The sequence below is a fragment of the Crinia signifera genome, chromosome 7 (assembly GCF_055691185.1).
Source record: "Crinia signifera chromosome 7, ASM5569118v1, whole genome shotgun sequence".
NCBI lineage: Eukaryota > Metazoa > Chordata > Amphibia > Anura > Myobatrachidae > Crinia > Crinia signifera.
In genome coordinates, this window is record NC_139223.1 from 7,289,444 (window position 1) to 7,306,289 (window position 16,846).

Consider the following 16,846-nt stretch of genomic DNA (forward strand, 5'->3'; position numbering starts at 1 on the left):
CTGCTGAGCGAGCACTGTGTACAGTAGCTGCAGGCCTAGATATCTCTGCTATATACACCACAGGAACATGTTCCAGCACGGGAAGCACTGGAATTATTCTGATTCTATTACCATAATAATGGACACATGAATGCACCTACTGTATAAGGGCAAAGGCTGCAATAAGTGTGATGAAGGGAAGTCTTGTGCCAGTGTTGCAAATGTGTCAGTAAATCAAAATGTGTCGGCAGTGCAGAAAGTTGCCAGTAGTGCAAAATGTGTCAGTAAATTAAAATGTGTCAGTTATGTGGGCAGTGCAGAATGTGCCAGTAATGCAGAATATCTCTGAATTCTATTATCATGTAGTGTTCTAGACGGGAGATGGTCCTTGGGTCACCACCAAGTAGGTCGACACCACTAGGTCAACATACAGATAGGTCGACATGACTTTAGCTCAACATGAGTTTCGGTCAACATGTTATTCGTTTTACTGTTTTTTTGCGCCATGCCCGATGCGTTTCAGTGTTTATGTTGAATGTGTATATAGAAGGGTAAAAAAACCTTACCCATGTCGACCTAATTACATACCTCCAACATGACCCTCTCCAGGAGGGACACAAGGCTCTGTTTCTGGACTTCCTTCTTCATTTCGGATGACCATCATCTGTGGTGAAACACCTTTCTTACCAATTAACCTGTTTAGAACAGGTGAAGGCTACCATAAACTAAGAGATAAGCCCAGGAACAGAGCATTGTGTCCCTCCTGGAGAGGGGCATGTTGGGAGGTACGGAGCGATGTACGGGGGAAGGGGACGATCATACAGTAAGAGGGAATCCCAGGAACAGAGCATTGTGGCCCTCCTGGAGAGGGGCATGTTGGGAGGTACGGAGCGGTGTACGGGGGAAGGGGACGATCATACAGTAAGAGGGAATCCCAGGAACAGAGCATTGTGTCCCTCCTGGAGAGGGGCATGTTGGGAGGTACGGAGCGGTGTACGGGGGAAGGGGACGATCATACAGTAAGAGGGAAGCCCGGAAACAGAGCATTGTGTCCCTCCTGGAGAGGGGCATGTTGGGAGGTACTGAGCGGTATATGGGGGAAGGGGACGATCATACAGTAAGAGGGAAGCCCAGGAACAGAGCATTGTGTCCCTCCTGGAGAGGGGCATGTTGGGAGGTACTGAGCGGTATATGGGGGAAGGGGACGATCATACAGTAAGAGGGAAGCCCAGGAACAGAGCATTGTGTCCCTCCTGGAGAGGGGCATGTTGGGAGGTACTGAGCGGTGTACGGGGGAAGGGGACGATCATACAGTAAGAGGGAATCCCAGGAACAGAGCATTGTGTCCCTCCTGGAGAGGGGCATGTTGGGAGGTACTGAGCGGTGTACGGGGGAAGGGGACGATCATACAGTAAGAGGGAATCCCAGGAACAGAGCATTGTGTCCCTCCTGGAGAGGGGCATGTTGGGAGGTATGAAATTACCCTCTCGACCTTAGCCATGTTCACCTAATGACCCTGTCGACCTAACCCATACTGACCTTTAGCCATGTTGACCTTTGTGCATGTCGACCTAGTGCTTGTCTAATAACTTGTAGACCAAATGATCCATACCCTTGTAGACTGGGTACTTATATCATTCAGTGAGCTGGGAGAAACCATGCACCTGATATCCCCCCAAATCCTAAATAAAATGTGTTTTCCCACAATACCTCAGAAGCCCACTGATTGACACTGATTGACAGTGGAAGCCCACAAGTCTTATTAAGGGTATCTGACTAAAGAAACAGGCAAGGGGACTTCCCTGTAATACAGGTACATCAAGTAACCCATTGTTGCCATAGGTATATAAAGTAGGATAGAAAACGCACATCCAGGACCAACGGGGATATTTCAACCTATACTTTATCTCTCTCCAATACTATCTCTCTCCCACTCTCTCTTTTCTTCTCCTTTTTTTCTCACTGGCCTCCTTTTTCTCTTTTTTCTTTTCCGTCTTGAGGGTAGGAGGAAGAGCAACCCTTACTCTATGATTTCAGAATTATTCAAGTTTGATATACCTGTACCTGCACCAAGATTCTTTAAAAATGGTTTTCATATGAATTATTTGATTATCCCCTGCTGCGGAACAAAACAATGGCATATTTTAAGAGCCATAGACCTTAATTTATAACTGTCTCACTTGAACGTGGTCAACTGTAGATACCGCTTCATACAGGGTTAAAGTATACTTTGTGCTTAATTATTGCCCTAATAAACACATCTAAATAATATATTTTCTTTGCTTCATTAAATTCAAACAACAGGCTGGAGTTTTATCTCTCACTAGACACAGTGGGGCAGATGTATCAACTAGCGTTAAGTGCAAAAATGCACTTAACGCTGGTTAACTGGGGGGGATTACGATTTCTCCAATGTATTACTAGCGCACCTAACGAGCACTAGTGACAGCCCGGCGAGTTACGCTCGGCGGGGCTGTCCCCTGCAATCCCCCCCAGGGATTAACGGTCGGGGCAATGTATTAACAGCCTACAAGGCGTTAATTCGCCCCGGCCGCTTCGCCAGCTCAGGGCTAGCGTTGTCCTATGCCTCACTGTGGGGACAACGCTAGCCCTGCGTCTGGCTTGGGCTGCGCTGGAGATCTCGCGGTTTTAGCGAGATCTCGCGCATGCCCAGAAAGCCGGGCAGGGGGGGGGGGGACTGCGAGTACGCATGTGCGGGCGGCGAGGGAGACGATAAGGAGAGCCGTTCACGCTGGTGATAACGGCTCTCCTTATCAGTTGGGATGGGGTTAATACATCTGCCTATAACGTTTGCCCGCTTCTCCACGTTATGCTGGAGAACGCGGGAATCGTTATTCGCCAAACATTATAGGCAGATTAATATATCCAGTGTTTCTTCACAATAAACTCTGTGGTAGCCGCTATTTGATACATTTGTTATTCATACCTTGTGGAAAACCGATTTGTTGTTACATTGGATTCAGTATTGAATCCCGGCGGTCGGGATCCCGGCGTTCAGAATCCCGACGCCGGAATGCCGACAAGGGGGGGACGTGGATCGCCCCCCCCTTGCGGGCTCGCAGCGCTCTCGCCACGCAGCGGGCCCGGTGCCTCGCTACGCTCGGCACACTAATTTATTCTCCCTCCAGGGGTGTCGTGGACACCCCAGGAGGGAGAATGTGTCGGCATTTCGGCGGTCAGGATTCTGAACGCCGGGATCCCGACCGCCGGGATCGTAACTGCATCCCGTTACATTTGTTACATTCCTCTAGGCTGAACCAGACACCTATGAGAAAAAAACCTCTCTCTCTAGCTAGTCTCTTATATATTTGGCTACACCTGTCACTCAAAGTGTGTCTGACCCTCTAACGCTGGGTGGAGCCTCTTATTCACATGACAGAGAACCAGCCCAGGGAGCCCACAGTCATAGGAGGGACACATTGCTCTGCTCCTGCACTTTCCTTTTAATGTATGATTGCCATCACCTGTGTTGAAGCACCTTTCCTATCAATTAACCTGTTCAACACAGATGGAGGTAATCATACATTAGGAAGAAAGTCCAGCGGCAGAGCATTGTGTCCCTCCTGGCATGGGTCATGTTGGGAGGTATGCACAGTGGCAGACACCATCTGCCTCCCCATGTTACCCAGTAAAGACACAGCTACTCACCAGACACACCAGGTGAGCGCCCCCCGCGGCCCCCCTCCCATGATTCGCGCGCTCCCGCGAACCTCTCCTACCGCAATTCGTGGCACCCCCCCCCCACGATTTGCGGCAACCCCAGCCCCCACGACCCCCCCCCTTCTGCGATTCGCTGCAACACCCCGCGCCCACCCTTCCCGCAATTCGCAGCACCCACCCCCGCGACCCCCACTCCCCCAATTCATGGCACACACACACCCCCGCCACCCCCCCTCCCGTGGACACCCCCCACCACCACCCCCCCCCCCCAGCCGCTGCGATTCACAGCAACCCCAGGATCAAATGGCACATGCAAAACACTGACACGGCTATGGTCGACGATGAAAAAGGTTGACATGAGTTTTTCAAGATTTATGTTTCATTTTAAGAATGTTTTCATATTCATTTTCATATGTCGACATGGTCACCAATGAAGTGCCACACTTATGTCAACATTTAATGTGTTGACCCAAAGAATTCCCAGGGCCTAGACCAAGGGAAAAAAAATCAGGCGCTTGACAGGATATGTTTTTCGGGGTGTTAGCTGCTGCTCAATGGGGGGATAGTCAGTCCCCACCGCAAGAAGACACAAAGACCAGTCACGCCGAAGCGTGTGAGCAGCGCTAAATGAGGGTGACACACACCAAGCTACAATATAATAAATGTTTTTACTTGTTAAAAATCAAACATATAATAAAGTACAGTACAAAATTCACAATATAAAAACAGTGTAGGTACCATAAAGCCGATTCTTCACGTCACAAGCAGGGGTGGACGTGACAGTTTTTAGTCCAGTTTAGGACACGGGATGTAAACAGTGTGATGAATGGGAAAAGGAAGGTGGGTGAGCATTTGATCACAGGTAAGTGCACATTACAATTTGGTGGATGATCTGAGTGAGACCACAGGTGGTAGTTGGAATCCTCACCCTGATAGATGATGATAAAGAAATACTGTCGGTCGGCTTCCGCTGAAGAGGTGACCCCTTGCAGATTCTGATGATGGTAGAGGGGGGGGGGATGGAATACCCCAACGATTTTTCAACGAGCGGTGTCCGCCAAAACTCGACAGTGATAACTTGGAGAAGTAGTATCGGTAGGTGATGAAAAAAATGCTGTCCGTCGGCTTCCGCTGAAGAGGTGACCCCTTGCAGATTATGATGATAATAGAGGGGAGGGGGTGAAATACCCCAACGATTTTTCGAAGAGCGGTGTCCGCCAAAACTCGACAGTGATAACTTGGAGAGGTGGTATCGGTAGGTGAAATGATGTCCTCCTTTCTTATGGCATACTGAAATTATGCCGCTGGGTGTTCCAGGAGAAACCGTAACCACCAAACACAATGGAAGGACTGGGGTGATGAAGGGGGTATTGAAGCAGGTAAATCCGTGGGTAAAGGTGTACCAGCAAGTGGGTCCAATCTGGGTACAGTCTCCCACACTTGGAGTGAAGAACCGGAGGTCTGCCTGACGCGTTTCACTGCCAACTGCAGCTTTATCAAAGGTATCTGGCAGTGACTGGAGTATGGGTATAAATACCCCTTTAATGAGCCAATACACTGCAGGTGTGTGCATCAAACATTAACACAATTACATGAAATAAACATAAAATTAGCTAAAATAAATATTTCTAGGAGACAGACGTACTTTATAATTCATATAGTGTGTATATATATATAAAATTAATGGTGAAACAGAAAAAATAAAAACTGAATAAGTAATGAAATGGAGATCAACAGGGTCACATGATCGCATAGGGGATCGAATATATATTAGAAAAGGACATGATTTTAGTCTAAAGGATGAGTAGGGAGGAGGATGAATAATAAAGTTAATTTAGGAAGAAAAATAAGCAGGATAATACCTGTAAAAATAGTGAAAACGCGCTGTTTGTCCGCTAATGGAACGCAAATGCGTTCCAAATACCAGGAAGTGACTACTTCCGCTGTCACACCGGAAGTTAAGGGCGGACAGCGGGGACAGCAATCGGTGATGCAAATGTGCATCACAGATATATTTCCCGCCGCTAACGCGCCGGAAGTCAAAGACGGGCGGCGGGGGACAGCATTAGCTGGTGCAACTGTGCAGCAGGGAAACATTTCCCAACGCACAGTAATCAACTGTGCGGTGGTTCCCGACCCTGATTATTTAGCAGGAACAATAGGGGGAGGGGGATGTTTGGAAAGCGGTCACATGGTATCAAAACCAGTGTACATGGGTTGCCAAGGGAACCTGGCCAGTGAATCCCTTAATGGGGATGGATCTTGATTGGTTTAACATCCGATCATGTGACCATGTGAATCTCATATGATGGCACTGATAGGTATTTGGATTCTAGTGACTATTTCACACAAAATTAGGACATAATAGAGATAAATATAAATATAAATGAATATACACATAAATAATATGTGTGTAAAACAGATACTATAAAGATATGATAATAAAAATAAACATAATAATAGTAATAGCAATGCTAAAGACGCTCATAACATGAATGGAACAGATTTGTCAACCAATGATGTTACAGAGAGAGTAGGTACAATTCATAATGACGGAAATTGTGATTCAGAAATTGATCATAAGACGTTTTAACTGGCATTTAGTAGTTATGTCGCCATAATACAAAAACATATATTTAATTCACAATGATATACAAAATCAGTAAGTATATTGCAACTGTTAGGATAAATCAGCAAGAAGATAACAAATAGAGTATAAAGAAAGAGAACAAGAGAGGTGATTAGAGTACAATATTTAATTCCATGGCTTCATTAAGGCCTTTAGGGAATAAACAGTCCATTTTGAAGGTCCAAAAAATTTCTTGCCTACATAAAGTACGGAATCTATCCCCGCCTCTTTTAGTCGGGGGTATATGTTCCAGGCCGATCAGCGAAAGGTCCTTTGGGTCTTTATTGTGGCACTCAGAAAAATGTCGGGAGACACTATGTATTAAAGAACCTTTAAGGATGTTTCTTCGATGTTCGAGGAAACGAGTCCTCAGGGGGCGTGTGGTACGGCCCACATATTTCAAATCACAGGTACATTTCAACAAATATATAGTGAATGGAGTATTACAATTAATAAAGCCACGAACTTTCATGGTGTCAATTGGTGTATTAACCACTATGGTTTTGTTTAAAATATGATTGCAGGTAATACACTGTGTTCTGCCACATCTATGGCAGCCCACTGGTTTCGGTGGCAGCCAATTTTTGGTTGCCGGTTTTTTATTGGCCGGAGGGTCACGGAGGCAACTAGGGGCAAGAAGATTTTTTAAGGATTTCTTTTTTTGAAAAATAAAATAAAGGAGGGACGTGAGGGTAACACGTCTCTCAACATAGGGTCTTGTTTAAGAATAAAATGTTTTTTGTTTATAATTTTCCGTATATCCATATAATCTTTATTAAAGGTGGAAATGAAAGATATATTATTGGGGGTATCTTTGGAGGCTACAGTGTTTTTTCTATTGGGGGGCCTGTCACAAAGAAGGGAGTCCCTATCGCGCTCTCTGCTGACTTCATAAGCTTCTTTTACTAATCTTTCAGGATACCCACAATCCTGAAAAGATTTCATAAGGTGAGTAGCCTGTTGGTCAAAGGTTTCCAATTGAGAACAGTTACGTCTCAGGCGCAGCATCTGTCCCCTGGGGATGTTTTTGATCCAGGGTCGATAATGGGCACTTTTGAAATTAAGATAAGAGTTGGTGTTCACAGTTTTTTGGTAATTACTCGTCTGGATAACCCCATCAATGGCGTGAAGAGTGATATCTAAAAAATTAATAGTGGATGGGTGAAAGGAGTGCGTGAATTTTAAATTAAAAGGATTGGAATTGAGGTGTGACACAAAAGAAGTGATGGAAGTGACATCCCCATCCCAAATGAAAAAAAGATCGTCTATATAACGGCCATAGAGTACCAGATTCGCGCCATAGATGGAATCCCAAATAAATTGGTCCTCAACCTCACTCATATAGAGGTTGGCATAACTGGGCGCGAATCTGGTCCCCATGGCCGTCCCCATCACCTGTAAATAAAATGTGTCCTGAAACAGAAAATAATTGTGTTTAAGAATAAAAGAAATAGCATCAGTGATGAAGTGACATAATTCCACCGTCAGATCACCATCAACAAAAAGTCTCTTCTGGATAGTTTGAACCCCCAATTCATGGGGTATGTTGGAGTAAAGACTCTCAACATCAAGTGTTAGGAAATTATAGGAGTCCTTCCATTGAATATTTTTGATTAGTTGGAGAAAATGAGTAGTATCCTTGATGTGTGATCTGAGGGTGGACACCCGTGGCTGTAAATAAGAATCAACAAACTGTGACAAATTAGAAGTAAGAGAGTGAACCCCTGAAATAATGGGACGACCAGGTGGTGAGGTGAGGTGTTTGTGAATTTTGGGAAGGTGGTAAAAAATGGGAGTGGAAGGATGTGGATTAAACAAAAAGTAATACTCATCCTTGGAAATAACAGATTCCAAAACTGCTTTATCTAGAAGTCCCTTAAGAGCCACAGTGAAAGGTTGTGTGGGGTTATTTTGAAGTACCACATAAAATGAAGTATTTGACAATTGTCTAAGAGCCTCATTAACATAATCGGTACGGTCTTGAATGACAATACCTCCTCCCTTGTCGGCCTCCCTGAAGATGATGGAAATGTCCCCAGTGAGACCGACAAGGGCTTTCCTTTCCCAGGCATTGAGATTGTCCCTAAGATTAAATTTAAATTTATTGGGACCTTTTTGACTTTTGGAGGAACACAGCTGTTTAAAGTCCTCAAGTGTGGTTTTGTAAAAAGTTTCGATACTAGTACCCTTCGCTTTTATGGGGTAAAAATCCGATTTTCGTTTTAGTTTGGACTTGTCAATGTCAAATATTTTTTTAGGAGAGTTATTGCTCTCTACCCACAAGTCAGCCAGAATGTCAAGGCTGGTTTGGTCTCCACTGTCAAGAAGGATGGGAGCGGCTGGATCCTTATTTTTCTGGGATCTTTGGAAAAAGAAATATCTTTGTCTGCAGAGAGTTCGAATGTAGCGATTCAATTCAATAAATAAATCAAAAATATTGGCCTCAGTGGAGGGGGGAAATTTCAAACCTTTACCCAATAGGTTAGTTTCAATTTTACTGAGTTTTCTTGAGGATAGATATATTGGACGGAGGAGATTTAGCCAATTTCAATTTCTTATATTGGGTCTTCTTTCCTCCTCTACATCCTCTACGCTTGACCGTCTCCTTCTCTTGGGGGTCCCCTCCCCCTGGTGTCTCCCCGTCTCCCAGTTTTGGCGGGATCCTAAAAAATGATTATGGTTTTCAGAAATGGGTCCTTTATTACTCTTATTTATGGGTTTATAGTTATTTTTAGGTCTGGCCCCCAAAGGTTGAAAGTTAGAGTCTGAATTTCTGGACTGATAGTTTCTAATGTTAGAGGTGGGAGTGTGCGTGCTGGCATTTTCACGAGCACTCCTCCCCCTGTAATTAGGAGAATCATAGACCTTAAAGTTTTTTATTCTCTCTGATTGTCTCCTATTATCGTGAAACCTGGATCTACTGTTATCGGTCCTACCTTGGTTCTGTTGTCTATGCTTAAGGCGGTAGTTTCTCACATTATTAGTTTGATAGTCATCTAAATCACGATGAAACTTCTTACATTTGGTGTCAATGACCTCCTGTTCGAATTTCATCAATCTCTCTATGATACGAGCGTCTTTTTCCTTAAATTCCTTAGTGTGTTTCAAGGGATCTAACTTAGTTTTTATACTCTCTATTTCCAATTCTAGTTCTTTGGTTTTCTTGACCCTATATTCAATAACCAGATTCATCAATAAAAATGAGCAATTGTCAGCGGAAGCCGACCGACAGTATTTCTTTATCATCATCTATCAGGGTGAGGATTCCAACTACCACCTGTGGTCTCACTCAGATCATCCACCAAATGGTAATGTGCACTTACCTGTGATCAAATGCTCACCCACCTTCCTTTTCCCATTCATCACACTGTTTACATCCCGTGTCCTAAACTGGACTAAAAACTGTCACGTCCACCCCTGCTTGTGACGTGAAGAATCGGCTTTATGGTACCTACACTGTTTTTATATTGTGAATTTTGTACTGTACTTTAAAAACATTTATTATATTGTAGCTTGGTGTGTGTCACCCTCATTTAGCGCTGCTCACACGCTTCGGCGTGACTGGTCTAATGTGTTGACCCTTCTGTGTTGATTTTTTCTTGTGGCGATTTGCGGCACCCCAGCGACCCCCTCCCGTGATTCGCGGTACCCCCCCCCACACGCGACCCCCTTCCGCAATTCGCGTCACCCACCCCCTACGACCCCCCCTCCCGCAATTCGCGGCACCCCCCGCGACCCCCAACATGCGCAATTCGCAGATACCCCCCACCTCCCTCCCCCCCCATTCACAGCAACCCCACGATTAAATGGCACATGCAAAACACTGACATGGCTATGGTCGACAATGAAAAAGGTTGACACGAGCTTTTGAAGATTTATTTTCCACTTTTTGAATGTTTTCATATTCATTCTCATGTGTCGACATGGACACCAATGAAGTGCCACACTTATGTCAACATTTACATGTGTTGACCTTTCTGTGTTGATTTTTTCTTGTGGCGATTTGCGCCACCCTCCCGCGATTCGCAGCACACCCCCCACAATTCACGGCACCCCCAGCGACTCCCGCAATTCGCGGCCCCACCCCGTGACACCCTCCCCTCCTGCGATTCGCGGAACCCTGCGACCCCCCCTCCCATGATTCGCGCCAACCCTCCGGGCCCCCCCCTCCCGCGGTTCGCAGTACCCCCCTACCGCGATTCCCCCCTGACCCCCCCTCCTGTCATTGCGGCAACCCCCCGCCCCCACGACCCACCCTCCCACGATTCACTGCAACCCCCCATGCCCCCCCCTCCCACGATTCGCGGCACCCACACCCCCCGCGACCCCCCCTCCCGCAATTCACGGCATCCACCCACGACCCCTCCTCCCGTGATTCGCGGACACCCCTCACCTCCTCCCTCCCCCCCCCTCACGTGATTCACGGCAACCCCAGGAAATGGCACATGCTATACACTGACACGGCTATGGTCGACAATGAAAAAGGTTGACATGAGTTTTTGAAGATTTATTTTTCTTTTTTTGAATGTTTTCATATTCATTCTCATGTGTCGACATGGACACCAATGAGGTGTCACACTTATGTCAACATTTACATGTGTTGACCTTTCTGTGTTGATTTTTTCTTGTGGCAATTTTTTTCCAGTGACAACTATGTGCACGTCAACCTAGACATCATCAACCAATTCTTTGGATAATATATAACACCTGTTCTGTTTTACTGTAGGTGTTTTAAGTCAGATCTTTTACTGCTACTATTACTGTTTATGTAAATGCATTCTGAATGACAGCAACATCCTTCCATCCTTCTACAAGAATATATAACCAACTAGGTTGATTCATCGCGTCCCGTGCCCCCCCTCCCGCAAATCGCGGACCCCCCGCGCACCCCCCTCCCGCGATTCACGCCCCCCTCCCACGATTCACGTCACCCAAGCGCACCCCCCTCCCGCAATTCGCAACCCCCCCTCCCGCAATTCGCATCCCCCCCTCACGCGATTCACGCCCCCCTCGCGCGCTTTGCGGACCCCCGCCCTCTCCCGTGATTTGCGGACACCTGCACCCCCTCCCTCCCTTGATTCACGGCACCCCCGTGCCCCTCCCGCAATTCACGGCACCCCTAAGCCCCTCTTTAGTCCCCTGTATACTCACACACCCCTATCACTACCCAGCTTCCTGCTCTCCTGAACCGTAACTTCCATCACTGGGGAGTCATTGACGCTGTTTTGCCCACATGCCCCTATCATGCCTCATAGCCCAGCCTCCTGCTCTCATGCACCCTAACTCCCACCCAGTAGGAGGAGACACTGACTCAGGGCCACCATCCTGTACTGCCACGCTGGACCCTCACCCACTGGCAGAAGCTGCACAGTGTCCCCCTTATGCCCTCACTACCCAGCCTCCTGTTTTCCTGTGTCGTGACCTCCGCCAGTGGGGAGCCGCTGACTCAAAAACACCCTACTATACTATTGCACACACACACACCTAAACAACATGCACACACAGCCCCCCCCACACACACACACAAATGTCACTGTACCATCCACACTATCAATGTATATCTTTCTCTGTAACCGCTTTTTAATTAAACAAAACAATACACACCCCCTTCCACATCATATGCTCTCTATTTAACACATTTCACCTATAACTCAAGTTGCAATACAGTCATCTGTCATACAATTCTAACCATATTTCTCACAATACAAACGTTCACAAATTAAGGGGGCGCAGCCCTTATGCCGGTGTGAAGAGCGCCTGTAGGGCGCGATGAATCACCTAGTGTGTGTATATGTGCTTATGTGTGTATATGTATGGGTTTATATGTATATGTATGGATGTTATGTGTGTATATGTATATGTGCTTATGTGTGTATAGGTATATGTATGGATGTTATGTGTGAATATGTATATGTGCTTATGTGTGTATATGTATATGTATGGATGTTATGTGTGTATATGTATATGTGCTTATGTGTGTATAGGTATGGGTTTATATGTATATGTATGGATGTTATGTGTGTATATGTATATGTGCTTATGTGTGTATAGGTATGGGTTTATATGTATATGTATGGATGTTATGTGTGTATATGTATATGTATGGATGTTATGTGTGTATATGTATATGTATATGTATGGATGTTATGTGTGTATATGTATATTTGCTTATGTGTGTATAGGTATATGTATGGATGTTATGTGTGTATATGTATGGATGTTATGTGTGTATATGTATATGTATGGATGTTATGTGTGAATATGTATATGTGCTTATGTGTGTATATGTATATGTATGGATGTTATGTGTGTATATGTGCTTATGTGTGTATAGGTATGGGTTTATTCTGTATGTATGTGTGTGGGTTAATCTGCTCTCCCTATAATGTCTTACAGTGTATACTCTTCCTGTGTGTCCTGTATGTAAAATGGTGGTTTATATTTGTACATTGTTGCTGTAACTTTGCAGTAACGTTTCTCTACAGGACCCACATGCAGTGTAATGTGATTGTAAGCTGCGACCTTACAGATACAATGACGCCTGTCTCACTATCCGGATCACTGCGCCTGCAGCTATTCCACCTTGGCCGGCGTTCCCCAGTTATGTAACATCTGCTGGGTTACAGTAAGCACAGATCTGTTAGTTTCGTAGGTGAGAACAAATCACGTCTTCATGGTATGTATTCCCAGTTCCACCTGTGACTATTGCCTAACACATCACTGACACATATTAGCCATTATTACATCACGTCTGTACTCTATGCAGCTGACGCAGCCTCTTCTACCCTGCAGGGATCAGGGGGGGGGGGGTTTGTCATCAGTAGGGAGACAATCGATGGCGGATCGCTGTACGCTTGCATGATATAATATATGACATTAATGACTGTAGTCCTTGTACTATCACAGACCAGGTTATAGCCACGTTCTGTGGGACCGGCATGTATTATTCCCCAGGAGATGAGCGATGCCGAAACGTCATAAGCAGTGGCGGCTCCAGGGGTGGGGTCCACAGCATGGTCCAAAATTCCAAATGGGGGAATGTCTGATCTACAACACAACAGAGTCCAGGTTTGGGATTTGTTTACTGAATAATTTATAGAGTTACGCAGAAAGTGTCGACATTTTATCAACGTCGCCTAGACACTGTGGAGTTATCAGCTGCTTCCTGGAATTTACAGGAGCCGATTGGCTGGTACTACACTTTACCTCTCCCCAAGGCATAGAAAATAGATCCCTTTATTTCTATCCACATTATCACTCTCCCCCTGAATGTGATGCACAATCAGCAGGCCAATAACCTAATTAATATAGTTCTGTTATCTCTTCCGGATATTCCTGTGCTATCCCTGATGCCTGGCCTGGAACAGTATCGCGTGCCTGTAATAAGTGTCCACCTATTATATAACCGCTGACCGCAGCTAATGCTGCTACCTGCCATTAGCATCGCTGCTGTATTCTCTTTTGGGTGCTCATTAGCAGAACAATTAGTGTATTGTGACAACACTATTGCTGGCTCCCGTCACAGTGATTGCAGCTTACATTAATGTATCTCTTTAAGTGCAAGTTTATATACGCCCAAGAAAGTATTAATCATATGAGCACCAGGAGAGGGAATGACAGAGTGGCGGAGTCAGGTATCTACACAATGAGCTGCTGAGTCCCAGATGTCATCCAGCATCGATCCTGCGTAACACAGATCCAACTGTCGCTGCGCACAGCCCCTACACAGCCTGCCTGTGCCGGTAAGTGACACATTGTACCTTCTGTATACTGCTGATGTCACATAGGGGGCTGCGCACAGCCCCTACACAGCCTGCCTGTGCAGGTAAGTGACACATTGTACCTTCTGTATACTGCTGATGTCACACAGGGGGCTGCGCACAGCCCCTACACATCCTGCCTGTGCCGGTAAGTGACACATTATACCTTCTGTATAATGCTGATGTCACACAGGGGGCTGCACACAGCCCCTACACATCCTGCCTGTGCCGGTACGTGACACATTATACCTTCTGTATACTGCTGATGTCACACAGGGGGCTGCGCACAGCCCCTACACATCCTGCCTGTGCAGGTAAGTGACACATTGTACCTTCTGTATACTGCTGATGTCACATAGGGGGCTGCGCACAGCCCTAACACATCCTGCCTGTGCCGGTAGTGACACATTATACCTTCTGTATACTGCTGATGTCACACAGGGGGCTGCGCACAGCCCCTACACAGCCTGCCTGTGCCGGTAAGTGACACATTGTACCTTCTGTATACTGCTGATGTCACATAGGGGGCTGCGCACAGCCCCTACACAGCCTGCCTGTGCAGGTAAGTGACACATTGTACCTTCTGTATTCTGCTGATGTCACACAGGGGGCTGCGCACAGCCCCTACATATCCTGCCTGTGCCGGTAAGTGACACATTATACCTTCTGTATACTGCTGATGTCACATAGGGGGCTGCGCACTGCCCCTACACATCCTGCCTGTGCCGGTAGTGACACATTATACCTTCTGTATACTGCTGATGTCACACAGGGGGCTGCGCACAGCCCCTACACATCCTGCATGTGCCGGTAGTGACACATTATACCTTCTGTATTCTGCTGATGTCACACAGGGGGCTGCGCACAGCCCCTACACATCCTGCCTGTGCCGGTAAGTGACACATTATACCTTCTGTATACTGCTGATGTCACATAGGGGGCTGCGCACAGCCCCTACACATCCTGCATGTGCCGGTAAGTGACACATTGTACCTTCTGTATACTGCTGATGTCACATAGGGGGCTGCGCACAGCCCTAACACATCCTGCCTGTGCCGGTAGTGACACATTCTACCTTCTGTATACTGCTGGTGTCACACAGGGGGCTGCGCACAGCCCCTACACATCCTGCCTGTGCCGGTAGTGACACATTCTACCTTCTATATACTGCTGATGTCACACAGGGGGCTGTGCACAGCCCCTACACATCCTGCCTGTGCCGGTAGTGACACATTATACCTTCTATATACTGCTGATGTCACACAGGGGGCTGTGCACAGCCCCTACACATCCTGCCTGTGCAGGTAAGTGACACATTGTACCTTCTGTATACTGCTGATGTCACACAGGGGGCTGCGCACAGCCCCTACATATCCTGCCTGTGCCGGTAAGTGACACATTATACCTTCTGTATACTGCTGATGTCACATAGGGGGCTGCGCACAGCCCCTAAACATCCTGCCTGTGCCGGTAGTGACACATTATACCTTCTGTATACTGCTGATGTCACATAGGGGGCTGCGCACAGCCCCTACACATCCTGCCTGTGCCGGTAGTGACACATTCTACCTTCTATATACTGCTGATGTCACACAGGGGGCTGTGCACAGCCCCTACACATCCTGCCTGTGCAGGTAAGTGACACATTGTACCTTCTGTATACTGCTGATGTCACACAGGGGGCTGCGCACAGCCCCTACATATCCTGCCTGTGCCGGTAAGTGACACATTGTACCTTCTGTATACTTGTGATGTCACATAGGGGGCTGCGCACAGCCCCTACACATCCTGCCTGTGCCGGTAAGTGACACATTACACCTTCTGTATACTGCTGATGTCACACAGGGGGCTGCCCACAGCCCCTACACATCCTGCCTGTGCCGGTAGTGACACATTACACCTTCTGTATACTGCTGATGTCACATAGGGGGCTGCGCACAGCCCCTACACATCCTGCCTGTGCCGGTAGTGACACATTCTACCTTCTATATACTGCTGATGTCACACAGGGGGCTGTGCACAGCCCCTACACATCCTGCCTGTGCAGGTAAGTGACACATTGTACCTTCTGTATACTGCTGATGTCACACAGGGGGCTGCGCACAGCCCCTACATATCCTGCCTGTGCCGGTAAGTGACACATTGTACCTTCTGTATACTTGTGATGTCACATAGGGGGTTGCGCACAGCCCCTAAACATCCTGCCTGTGCCGGTAGTGACACATTATACCTTCTCTATACTGCTGATGTCACATAGGGGGCTGCGCACAGCCCCTACACAGCCTGCCTGTGCCGGTAAGTGACACATTGTACCTTCTGTATACTGCTGATGTCACAAAGGGGGCTGCACACAGCCCCTACACATCCTGCCTGTGCCGGTAAGTGACACATTGTACCTTCTGTATACTGCTGATGTCACATAGGGGGCTGCGCACAGCCCCTAAACATCCTGCCTGTGCCGGTAGTGACACATTATACCTTCTGTATACTGCTGATGTCACATAGGGGGCTGCGCACAGCCCCTACACATCCTGCCTGTGCCGGTAAGTGACACATTGTACCTTCTGTATACTGCTGATGTCACACAGGTGGCTGCGCACAGCCCCTACACAGCCTGCCTGTGCCGGTAAGTGACACATTGTACCTTCTGTATACTGCTGATGTCACACAGGTGGCTGCGCACAGCCCCTACACAGCCTGCCTGTGCCGGTAAGTGACACATTGTACCTTCTGTATACTGCTGATGTCACACAGGTGGCTGCGCACAGCCCCTACACAGCCTGCCTGTGCCGGTAAG